At 43.0% G+C, this 11,775-nt stretch overlaps 1 long non-coding RNA gene across 1 annotated transcript; it reads right to left on the bottom strand.

Moving 5' to 3' along the window:
• Window positions 1–1,491: 1,491 nt before the first annotated feature.
• LOC141583520 (uncharacterized) lies at window positions 1,492–11,516 on the bottom strand. The gene is made up of 5 exons (XR_012516153.1): window positions 11,427–11,516; window positions 7,167–7,232; window positions 6,354–6,517; window positions 2,473–2,544; window positions 1,492–1,900 (listed from the first exon to the last, which is right to left on the bottom strand). It is a non-coding gene; the product is annotated as an uncharacterized LOC141583520 (long non-coding RNA).
• Window positions 11,517–11,775: the final 259 nt, after the last annotated feature.

Here is an 11,775-nt window from a genome sequence, read left to right as displayed (position 1 = left end):
AAGACACATGCACACATATGTTCATTGCAGCACTGTTTACAATAGCAAAGACTTGGAACCAACCCAAATGTCCATCAAAGATAGACTTGATAAAGAAAATGTGGCACAAATACGCCATGGAATACTATGCATCCATTAAAAAGGATGATTTCATGTCCTTTGCAGGGACATGGATGAAGCTAGAAACAATCATTCTCAGCAAATGGACACAAGAACAGAAAACCAAACACCACATGTTCTCATTCATAAGCAGGTACTGAACAATGAGAACACATGGACACAGAGAGGGGACCATCACACACTGGGGTCTGTTGTGGGGTGGGAGGCTAGGGGAGGGACAGCAGGGGGTGGGGAGATTGGGGAGGAATAACATTACGAGAAATACCTAATGTAGGTGATGGGGGGATGGAGGCAGCAAACCACCATGACATGTGTATACCTATGTAACAATCCTGCAAGATCTGAACATATACCCCAGAACTTAAAGTAAAATAAATAAATAAATAAATAAATAAATAAATAAATAAAGACAAAAAAGAAAAAGGAGAGACAAGAAAGAGATAAAGATAAAAAGGAAGGCATAGCTAATTAATTGGAGAAGGTCGTCTAGGCTCAAGCTTTTGAAATGAAACATAGCTGGATCAGCCATTTAGTTGAGGTGTGAACTTGGAAATTCACCTAAGGTTACTGAGCCTTAGCCCTCATCTTTTAAATTGAGATGGTAATGGTGCCTACCTCACGTGGTTGTGTAAGGATTAAAGAAGATAATGCACAGATCCTGGCACTAACAAAACACTTAATGAATGTTGGCTATTACCATAATTCCAGTGCAGACATCCAAGGGCTTGAATAGACTACCAAGAAATCAGTCCTAAGGGGGTCTGTCCCTCAGCCAGACTTTCTCCCTGCCAGCTCCTTTCTTCCAGCCTGGGCCTCTATGCTGCCCAAATCCTCTGCTCTACCCCTCCAAATAAGTTGTAAGAGAATGTCTTTTAAAAGCAACTTTATGGCAAATGTTCCAGTGAAATGGATGACATTTTTAGTGTCCAGTTTCACAGACAGATCTTTCCCTCAGAGTAACAGGGTATTGACTAGAAATGAAGATGCAAAGAACCAGGGATAAAGGGAATTGGTAAGGAAAGGAGAATAGAAAAAGGAAGGAGAGCTATTAAGAAATTCCTTTCATCTCTGATCACAACACTGGATCATGTAATAAAGCCTTCATAAGTATAGGGCATGTGACGTACAATCAGCAGTATAACACTCCTCCACGGAAGTGACACTGCCAGCAAAATGAATGCTCATCACTTTTCTCCTACCCCACCTAAATCATTCATCACTGTGGATTACTATGCAAGTTTCTCCACCCCCTAAAACCATGAAAACCATGTCCTAGAAAAAGCTGGTTTCAGTGGCATTCTAGTCACTGACTCTGTTCAGTACTGTACTAAGATACTATTTATCGACATGACTGATTCAACAAAAGTCAAATAACGTTCGATATAGTTTTAATGAGAAATACATGTGATCATATTCTGAGTCTGAAAGTCAATACTACGTCTTCAGCACATATTAACCAGAACATCTCATTTCCTGGATATATCAGAAAAGACAACTTGCTCTCTCTTCACTCGGAGCTGCAGTTTTCCTGTTAAGTTTCCACTTATCTTCCTGTGAAATATGGGCCTGAAAGGACAACAGGATCACATTTTCCTAAGATGGTATCTGTTTTGCAGAGTGTATCTCTGACGCTGGACACCACCCAGCAGCTGGTGACTTAGGTGTCGGGAGACCGAAGTTCTGACATTGCATTTCAAACCCCAAAGCTCAGTGGATCTTCATCTTAGTTGCAGAGAAGTCATTATCTCCACTTTTTTTTTCTGGATGTGATAGTTTCCCCCTCCCAGAGATGAGGACAAACAGAACTTGTTCTGTCTTTCCCGAGACTGCTTCACCAGCATGTATTTTCCACTTTAAGCTTTTAAGTATTTGACTTCTACATTTATGAACACCCCCAATGGACTGTTAGGGTTTGGTTTAACCCCCAAGAAAACTGGCATTAAAATAGATCTTTTCCCAGCAATAATAATCTAATTTATGATAAATTATTCTATTCTCAGTACCTTTGAGACACATGAGAGCTTTTATGTAATAAAAAAGCCATTTATTTCTGAAGATTTTAATGCATGTTTCCATATTTTTCTCATTTTTAATGCAAGGGCCATTGACAGTATTGTAAGAGAATGTCTTTTAAAAGCAACTTTATGGCAAATGTTCCAGTGAAATGGATGGCAGCGTATGTCATTGCCAAGTTGTACTGCTGAAAGGAGCAGGGCAGAGATGTTCTAATTCACATTTATGTGCATAAAAGAGTAACCTCTACAGAGAAAGACAATGTTGTTGGGTAAATTGATAAGATATAGGAGACTTGGCTTCAATTGGGGGCTCCATCCTTTGATTTGCTGTACATGCTTAGTTATCGCTGTGTCTCCTATGCCATGTCTGAAATATAGAAGGAGCACATGTTGCAGAAGGCTATGACAACTAACGGGGGAAAGAAAGTCAGAGCCTTAGGTGTTAACTGGAAAGATAAGCTGTTTTAAAAGGGCAGAGAATCAAGGAGCAAATAGAATGTCTTTTGACAGAAATTAGACCACATACGTGTGTGTGTGTGTGTGTGTGTGTGTTTATTTTTTGAAACAAAGTCTATTTCTGTCACACAAGCTGGAGTGCAGTGGCGTCATCACAGCTCACTGCAGCCTCGACCTCCCAGGCTCTAGCAAGCCTCCTGCCCCCTCCTCCCAAGTAGCTGGGACTACAAGTGCACTCCACCACAATGGGCTAATTTTTTAAAAAAATTTTTGTAGAGATGGGGTCTCACTGTGTTGCCCAGGCTGATCAGGAACTCCTGGGCTCAAGCAATCCTCCCACACCAGTCTCTCAAAGTGCTGGGACTACACTGGGCCCAGCCTATTTTGATTTTTAAACTTTCATTTTCAGAGCTGTTCATTTGGATGAATGCCCACCATCTAAAAAGCCACCAGGATAATGGTTGTTGACTGGGAAGGTGGTAGCAGGGTCTGGAAGAGGGAACAGTGTCTGAATCAAAATATACAAATCCTTGGCTCCATGATTTTAAAGCCATCCTGAGGAATCTCAGAAATGTAATTCAGATACTCTCCCTGATTAAGAGCCACTGCAGTAGTCGAGTATGAGATTTAATCTCAATCATGTATACTTACAAGAGGTAAGAAAATGCGTACTTAACATGAACAGAACCACACTTCTGAGATAAGAAGCCAAATCTTTACAGATGTCCTACTGATGCTTTTTGACAAATGCTCTGTGCTTTTTTTTTTTTTTTTAGATGGGGTCTCACTCTGTTGCCCAGGCTGGAGTGCAGTAGCACGATCATGGCTCACTGCAGCCTCGACTTCCCTGGGCTCAGGTGATCCTCCCACCTCAGCCTCTGAAGTAGCTGAGACTATAGGCACACATCACCACACCCAAATAAAATTTGTATTTTTTTGTAGAGACAGGGTCTCACCCTGTTGCTTGAGCTGGCCTCGAACTCTCGAGCTCAAGTGGCTCCACCTCCCAAAGTCCAAGGACTAAAAGCATGAGTCACTGCACCCAGCCACTCTGTGGTTTTAATGGACATCGATCATGTCTCTCTGTAAGAAAAAAATCGTGATCCAAAGTCAGACACTGGATACTCCCTAAAATGGCTGGGTGAAGAGTCTGTAGAGCAGGGATCCAGATTTAGTTCTGGACAGATGAGCTACTCTGGCCTTGTGGATGCTGCCTAAGCCACTCTAAAGATGGTGTCTAGGTCTCTCAGCTCCCTCTCAAGCACCTGGAAAAAAGAGAACAAAAATATCAAGAGAAGAGGGAAAGGGTAAGTCAGTACTGGGATGATGTAGGGAGAACAAAAGCTAGAAGGAAGGAGTAACGCTGAGCGCTCCTGCCCAGAGCCAAGCACTGTGTTCTGTACTCACACCCTTAGAATGGAGACCTCCAACAGGGCGTAAAAGGGTGGCAGGGGAAAGAAGACTTGAAGAAGAGCCAGAATTAAAAGGGAAGCCGTTTTACACTTTCTAACCTCAAGATTTCAAAAATTGAAAACTGAACAGGTGTTTTATGACTAGCGATAGCGAGTAACTGTGCTGTGTTTTACATTCATCAGCTCATTGGATCCTGTGAAAAGCCCTATTAGGCACGCATTATTATTAGACTGTGGTACTAAGGTAGAAACCGAGCCTTGCAGTGTTTGGCTAACCTGCTGGATGTTCACTCCTGCTGGGTGATGGTGCTGGGGCTTGAAGCTGAGGAGTTCAAGTCTGCTGTGTGGACTCGGCTCTGCTGGTAGCTGAGGCCTGCTGGTGTAGACTCTGCTACTGGGCAGCTCAAAATGCTCCAAGGGTTCTGATCTTAGAAAGTCTCTGTGACGTTTGGGGAGAAGACAAGAGGTTGGGATGGGTCCCAACCAAAAGCCTTGGAGACACTTTCAAGATAGTGTGGGAGCTGGGACCGCAAAGAAGGCAGATGAAAACCAGTGGCTGGGGGCTGAGGATCCACATCTGGATAACAGGGTAAGAAATCCTGCTACAAAATAGCTACTGAGAGCACGGCCTTGGGAGTCAATTTCCTGGGTTTGAATTTCACCTTAACCACTTCCTAATTGTGAATTCATGGGCACAGTTTCTCCAACTGTGAAATAGCCTAATACTAGCAGCTGCCTCAAAGAGTTGTGAGAATTAAATAAAAGATATATAGAAAGAGCTTAGTAAGTATACGTGGTGAGGCCAGCAATAGATATTTCAGTAAAGGAGTTTGAGGATAAAGCTCTGAAGTCTGACTTCCTGCCACCCTGCTTCCCATGAGTGCGGTGAATTGGCATGTTTGGAGGGTGTGAAATGTGAAAGCATTTGTGAGCAAGCCAGCTTTGCCCTATGGGAGAAGGAATACATGCCAAAGGCATAATGCTATAACCTGTGACTTCTTCCTCAGGACATGAGAAGGTGTTGAGCTAATTCCCAGCTGCGAAGCCTCTCCTGGATGCTTGCCAACACCACACAGGGCAGCTTGGCCTCTCTTTGCCCGTGGTGAAGAAAAAGCACCTTTCTCCAGAGGAGGACTCTCCCCCAGGACACCACCCCGTGGGCATGGCATGAATGATCTGGCATGGCAGGATGGACAGGCAGGCTGGACCTAAGGATGCCTGTCCCAGGTGGGCTGGAACAACAGTACAAAGGGTAGAGGCAGGATTGGAGAGCCTCTGCTCATCCTGGCCAAAGAGTGACCTGCCTGCTGCAGGTCACAGAGGAAGAACACAGGGAGCTTCTTTGGGCTTCCTGAATAGAAACTGCTTCTATTTGCAATTCATTCATCCTTATCACAGTCTTTTGAGTGGACGTTTAGAAGCCAGAGATTCTTGAGGATGATTTTCCTAAACACAGTGCCTCTCCTAGGAGGTGGTCCTAGTTGGAGGTCAGGCCACAGTGACTATGGGGGAGGGAATTTTATCATGACCGTGGAAGCCAAGAGAGCACTTCAGAATGAGAGCGCTTGGTTGTTTTGTGGCGTGAGGGGGGCAGTCAAGTAGGGTTGATTTGGGGCTGGAACTAAAGAGAAAGGAGGTTTGGGGCCAGAACATGTAAGATGGTCTCCCTTTTTTCCTGTTTCTCAATCATAAATTATGTGTTACAGACAGCCTGGACTCTGAGACTTGGAGCAGAGGAAAGCAGTTCCCTGGATATTCCTGGCAAGAATTATAACATCTCACAGAGGAAGTGATTCTGTATCACAACAGGGAGTCTCAAATTAGTCAAAGACTTGGAATGGTTTTCTGATAAGTGAAATGTAATCAATTATGATGACTTCTTTTGGGAATTCTATTGACTTATTCCTTCCTCCTTGTTTGCTTTGGATTGCCACTTGGGTCAAGTGTAAAGTTGTTGATCTTACCCCATCAGCCTAGAATACGCGAGCACATCTGTGGCCAGGACACAGCACGCAAGTGGCCTGATATAAAATGTGGTGCTAAACCGAATAGCTACAGAGGTACAAACTGATATAATCTTTAGCCAATAGGAAGTGATTTTTTTAAGTGACAGTTTTAAAAAGAATATGGTAGCACTAAATGTTGAAGCAACCACAACTTTCCTTCATGGCTGGTGGGAATGTAAATAAATAACAGCACTTTAGAAAACTATTTAGCTATAGCTCCTAAGGGTGATTCCAGCAATTCCAGTCCTATGGCGTGTATCTGACAGAAATATATACACGTGCACAAGAGAGATGTGCAAGAATGTTCATAGCTACACTATTCAAAAAGGCCAGTATATAGAAACCTTTTTTGGCACAGCTTCAAAATCCTCTTGGCCTGATTTTTGCAGGCATTTGTTTCTTGCAAGTGCAATCAGTGTTGCCTTACCTAGGGCCTGCACCGTGTTGGTTTCCTGCAATGCAGCTTCTTTGACTTGAGGTTTTCTTGGGCAACTCATGTACGTGCAGTCTGGAAGAACAGGAGAATTTTGCTAGTGGCGCTGTCCTTGACCAATCAGGGGAAGGAGCAGATGGATAATGGACAAATGTTTCCATTGTCCATGTTTCCATGGTAACATGGCTGGTGTAAACGATCCTATGATGGCAGATTTCAAGCTGCCATTTAACACGTGGCCCATGACATTTCTGAATATTTTATAATTGGCTCTTGAGAGCGAGTCTGATCTGGCTCAGCACACTACCTGCTCTAGCCCATAGCTGCCATGTGTGAAAGTGGTTCCAGTGTGTCCTGATCTTGGATTTTTTCAAGGGGAGCCAGAAATCTGGATTTGCATGTTAAAACTCCTGATTTTTTAAATTATATCAACTAGTTCAAATTTTTCAAAAACACTTGACAAACCAAGGGAAAAAAAACCCAACCACAACTGAAAACTAGATTTGGCCTATAAAATGCCAAGTTTTTATATTTTTAAACCTTTGGTGTACAGACTAAACCTTTTGAAGAGGGTCTGTCAGCCTCAGTGACGAAGCACGGTTTTTTGCATATACAGTTCAGGACTTAATCTCAGTGGCTGTATGGTGTGACAAACTCAGTCTTGACTGGAGATTGAGTAACTTGGGTTCTAGTCTCAGTTTTCTATGAAAATTACTTTACTTACCTTGGCCTCAGTTTCCCCATATGCATTAAGATACCTTCTGAAGAAGTTCTTCTCACATCAGAACACCTAGGATTGGGTAATGGGCATGAAAGTACATTAAGTGCTTCTTTGGAACTAGACAAACTCCTCTGCTGGGCAGAGAGAATTGAAGGATGCTGGTTATCGGGCAGAGATTCCAGGCTTGCAAGACTGAGGCTATCTCTCCTTCCACTCTCTTCACTCATGAAAGAGAAACTGTGGCTTTTCCCAAGTGACCATTCTAACAATATCCATTTGCCTGCTGGGGTCTAGGCCTGATGCTTTGTGATCCTCAGACTTCTTGAGAACAGGTCCACTTTCTTGAAATAAAGCACAGTATGGCAGGGAGACTTCAGCCCTGGAGTTTGTTACCGTGGGCTTATGGTGTGGCTCTGCCACTTTCTAACTAGGAACTTTACCCCCACTTTTGTCATAGGACTTCCTGTCTTATAGGAATTGTGATGAGAAGCATCCACTGTTTGAAGTGTCTAACAGGGCCTCTGGCATGTAGTGAGAAATGGACACTAATTACCGCCATCCTTGTTGTGATTTATCAAGGCACTCATCTATTTAGAAGTGCCGGGTAGCCGGCAGCCCAAATATTCGTTAAAATTTGATCTTACGTCTTCTTGTGTTTAATTTGGTTCAATTTACTCTGTTATTTTAGAGATTCTGCCAGCATTCACATTTCTCCAAGGTCCAGACAGGTCTGGACACAGAGATTCTGATCTAATCCAAATTTGTGGGCTCAGGAATGCTTCCAGAGAGATGCCACTATATATTCTCCTGGAGAAGATTCGTATACCAGGAAGAAGATTTAAACTTTGGTTATTCGAGGAGGCAATGAGGTAGTCTAATCTGTGCTATTAATTCATTTAAAGATAACATGTACAGGTTCCCTAAAGACAGCATAAGTAACTATGTATCAGAGTCTGAGACAAAGGGAAAAATCAGTAATACTGATCTTGTCTTCATTTAAAATTTTGTTCATCATGGATTTTTGCATTCATTTTAATTTATAAAATGTTGCATGAAACTGTTTTTTTTTCCTTTCTTTCATTTTTTTTCTTTTGAGACAGAGTCTCACTCTGTCCCCCAGGCTGGAGTGCAGTGGCACAATCTTGGCTCACTGCAACCTCTGCTTCCCGGTTCAAGTGATTCTCATGCCTCAGCCTCCTGAGTAGCTGAGATTACAGACACGCCCTCACCACACCCAGCTAATGTCTGTATTTTTAGTAGAGGCTGGGTTTCCCATCTTGGTCAAGCTGGTGTTAAACTCCTGACCTTAGGTGATCCGCCTGTCTCAGCATCCCAAAGTGCTGGGATTGCAGGTGTGAGACACTGGGCCCGGCTAAACTCTTATTTGTCTTGATTATTGCATTTTTCTAGTTTCTTCAAAGTCTTGCATTCAAATCAAGTGTGCCTTCCATTTCTCAACCCAGACCTCCAGTTCTGCTCAGTCGTGAATTAGCCACTTAGTGCAAGATTTTTAAAAAATGTTTTTGGTAATTTCTAGTTGGATTCAGTCAAGAATATGACTCAAGTCCCCTCCCATGGGTAGGTTTCTGTGGTGGGGAAATAACTGAAGTGAAATCCAGAAGCCTAATACCCATTTTTTTTTCCAAGATGGAGTTTCACTCTTGTTGCTGCCCAGGCTGGAGTGCAGTGGCACGATCTCAGCTCACTGCAACTTCTGCCTCCTGGGTTCAAATGATTCTCCTGCCTCAGTCTCCCAAGTAGCTGCAATAACAAGCATGTGCCACCACACCTGGCTAATTTTGTATTTTTAGTAGAGAGGGGGTTTCTCCATGCTGCTCAGGCTGACCTCAAACTCCTGACCTCAGGTGATCCGCCTGCCTCAGCCTCCCAAAGTGCTGGGATTACAGTGGTGAGCCACCATAACTGGCCCTAATTATCATTTTAATCTTAATATGCTAAGCAGCTTGATATATGACTAGGCTTCTCTGGATTCTGTTTCTTTGATTTTAAAATAAAGTATAACAAATACATTTATACATTTTTTGCAAAAGCATTTTTGAATACCTAAATGCTTTCTAAAATTACTATACTAAAATTTCATTTTAATTAGAGGGGTTTTTTTTTGGCATTGCCTATAAGTACAAGGATAATTAGTAAAAGGTTTTGGTTACAAACAACAGAATTCACTGTAGCTACTTCAACTGTAGTCACTGGACTATATTGGTTTTTACGCAGAGTACCTAGGAGGGTTAGATAATCAGGCTTGGAGATTACTCAGCTGGGTCCGGTACCTTAATTATTGCTCCAAGAGAGTGCCTACTATTACAGCACAGCAGGGGAACTACCACTGGAACCCCACAACCTTTGCTTCTGCAAACTAAGTGTCTCTCTGTCACCCCCATCAGAATTCCTCCACTCCGCACTCTTTCTTCCACAAGGCTCTCCTACAATCAAAGTTTGGCACAGTCTATCTGAGGAGGCTGGGAACATGCCTGTTTCCAGCTAGAAACAACTTAGAGAAATTGAGTTTCTGGCTCCCTCCTGGGGAAGTGGGATTCATAAATCTGGAAATCTTCAAACCGAGGAAGGGAACTGAAAAAGTGCTAGGCAGCCGGATGGCTAGGGCTCATATGAGTGCAGTTTTCCTGGATAACTTTGCAGGGTCCCACATGTAATCATGCAAGTGGTACAATTGTATATAGGCTGCACTGCAGTGGGGTGGTTTCTGCCGGCTCAGGCAGCATCATGGACATGTGTACAAACACGAGGAGAGACTCAATGCACATGTGGAGAATCACTCTCTTCTTCCCTGAAATCACATTCAGACTTCAAGCCACCCCTTTCCCCTGGCTCTCCTGGGAGAAAGATTGGAAGCAAAAGTGTTTGTGAGGATTCAGGCTAAAACACTTAATTCTGGTGTCCCCATCATTCACTGAAACCCGTAGATTTCCCCCATTTCCTTACCGTAATCTGCTAATAACGTGACTTCCCTGCCCCAGGGGATGCTCTCTGGACTCATTAAGTCTGAAAATGCTTGGGAAATGCATCTGCCAAGGCCTGCAGACAACTGTCATCATTATCATCTGCTTACAGACACTCTCCCAGGCAGCAAAATATTTTCAAGCTCTAAAATCCTGGCTTTAGCCCATTCCTTTATTTTCCTCTTACCTAGCCTGGGTAGATTCCCTGTAGGACACATCAATGTCCCGTCTGTCTCTTGTTTACAGCTTATCAGTGGCCCAGGGCACCAACACAAGGAGGTGTGTTGTGAAATGAAACAGTGAATTCCCAGGGGGCATTTCCTCTTCTGAACTGATCTAACTTTAGCTCTCTGAAGCTTTCTCCTCCTTTGGCTTCTGAGAATGGTGTGCAGGTCTGAGAAGCAAGGACTTTTCATTGGCATAACTATTACCTTGACTAATACGGACTTCTTGTGTCTTGCTTCAGTTTGAAATTCACAAGGATGGCTGCCTCATTGCCTGTGTGTCTGTGTGTGTCTGTGTGTGTGTCTGTGTGTGTCTGTGTGTGTGTGTGTGTGTGTGTGTGTGTGTGTGTGTGTGTAATTGCTTTGCTCCTTATTTTATATGTGAGTAGATTGATCTTAAGGAAGCGGACCCATCTCTGTCTCCCCATCACAATGCCTCAAAAAGGGGAGGGGGTCATGAATGTTTCAAAAATAACTTCTATTTTTCCTTCATGAATCTTTTGCTCCTTCCTTTCTTCTTTCTTTCCTTCCTTCCTTTCCCTTCCCTCTCTCTAATCTGTTTCCTCTTTGTCTCCCTTTGCCTCATCTATGCCCCACCCATTCTTTCTCTCCCAACCCCAGGATTGTACAACTTTTGATTTTTCTCTTTGATCTTTTTTCCTCACTGCTTCTTTGTCTGTGATTTGAATCTAGGTCACTAGAATAAACATGTCCTTCCTTTCCCTGTAGACTACACAGGTTGACTGCTTTGTAGGTTTTTGGCATTTTGTAGGGCATCATATGAATGCAATTTTTCTGGTTGTGCAAATTGTACACTGCACACAGACCTCTGCCATGTGGGCGAGTGGGGCAAAAATCTAACCCTTGCTCCTCTCTCCACGCTGTGTATCCCGGGCCAGTGCTACATCCACTGAAGGAAAAGGCATGCTTTTGTAATTTGGTGACTAATCATGGCTCAGTTCTAGCAACCAATTATGCACACACAAATAGACCCTGCACAATTGTTTACACACCACATTCCCTCAAGTCATTTGAATTTACATACTTTCAACATGCACGTGGCCTCCAGCAGCGCACATCCCCAAATTCCCTTCACAGGCAAGTTGGTGGTCTACAATCACACAGTTGTGATTTCACCCCCATCACATTTCATCATTCATGAGTTGGTTTCCCTACAGAAACAATGTGACAAGCAGTGACATCACAATCGCCTGTTAAAGCTACTATACTGCTGAAAATTGTTTATTGCAAAGGAAAGAAATAAGAAAACCCTATTTTTCTATATTACTAAACTATTATAAAAACAATAATCCCAAGTAAAATGTTATTTTGGAAAGATTATATAATTTGAAAGAGGCTGGCCCTCAAAAGAATAGCAGGTTTAATTAGGAGAGCAGAAGGAGGCAA

Source organism: Saimiri boliviensis, chromosome 1 (assembly GCF_048565385.1).
Source record: "Saimiri boliviensis isolate mSaiBol1 chromosome 1, mSaiBol1.pri, whole genome shotgun sequence".
Classification (NCBI taxonomy): domain Eukaryota; kingdom Metazoa; phylum Chordata; class Mammalia; order Primates; family Cebidae; genus Saimiri; species Saimiri boliviensis.
This window is presented reverse-complemented; position numbering and strand designations above follow the sequence as displayed.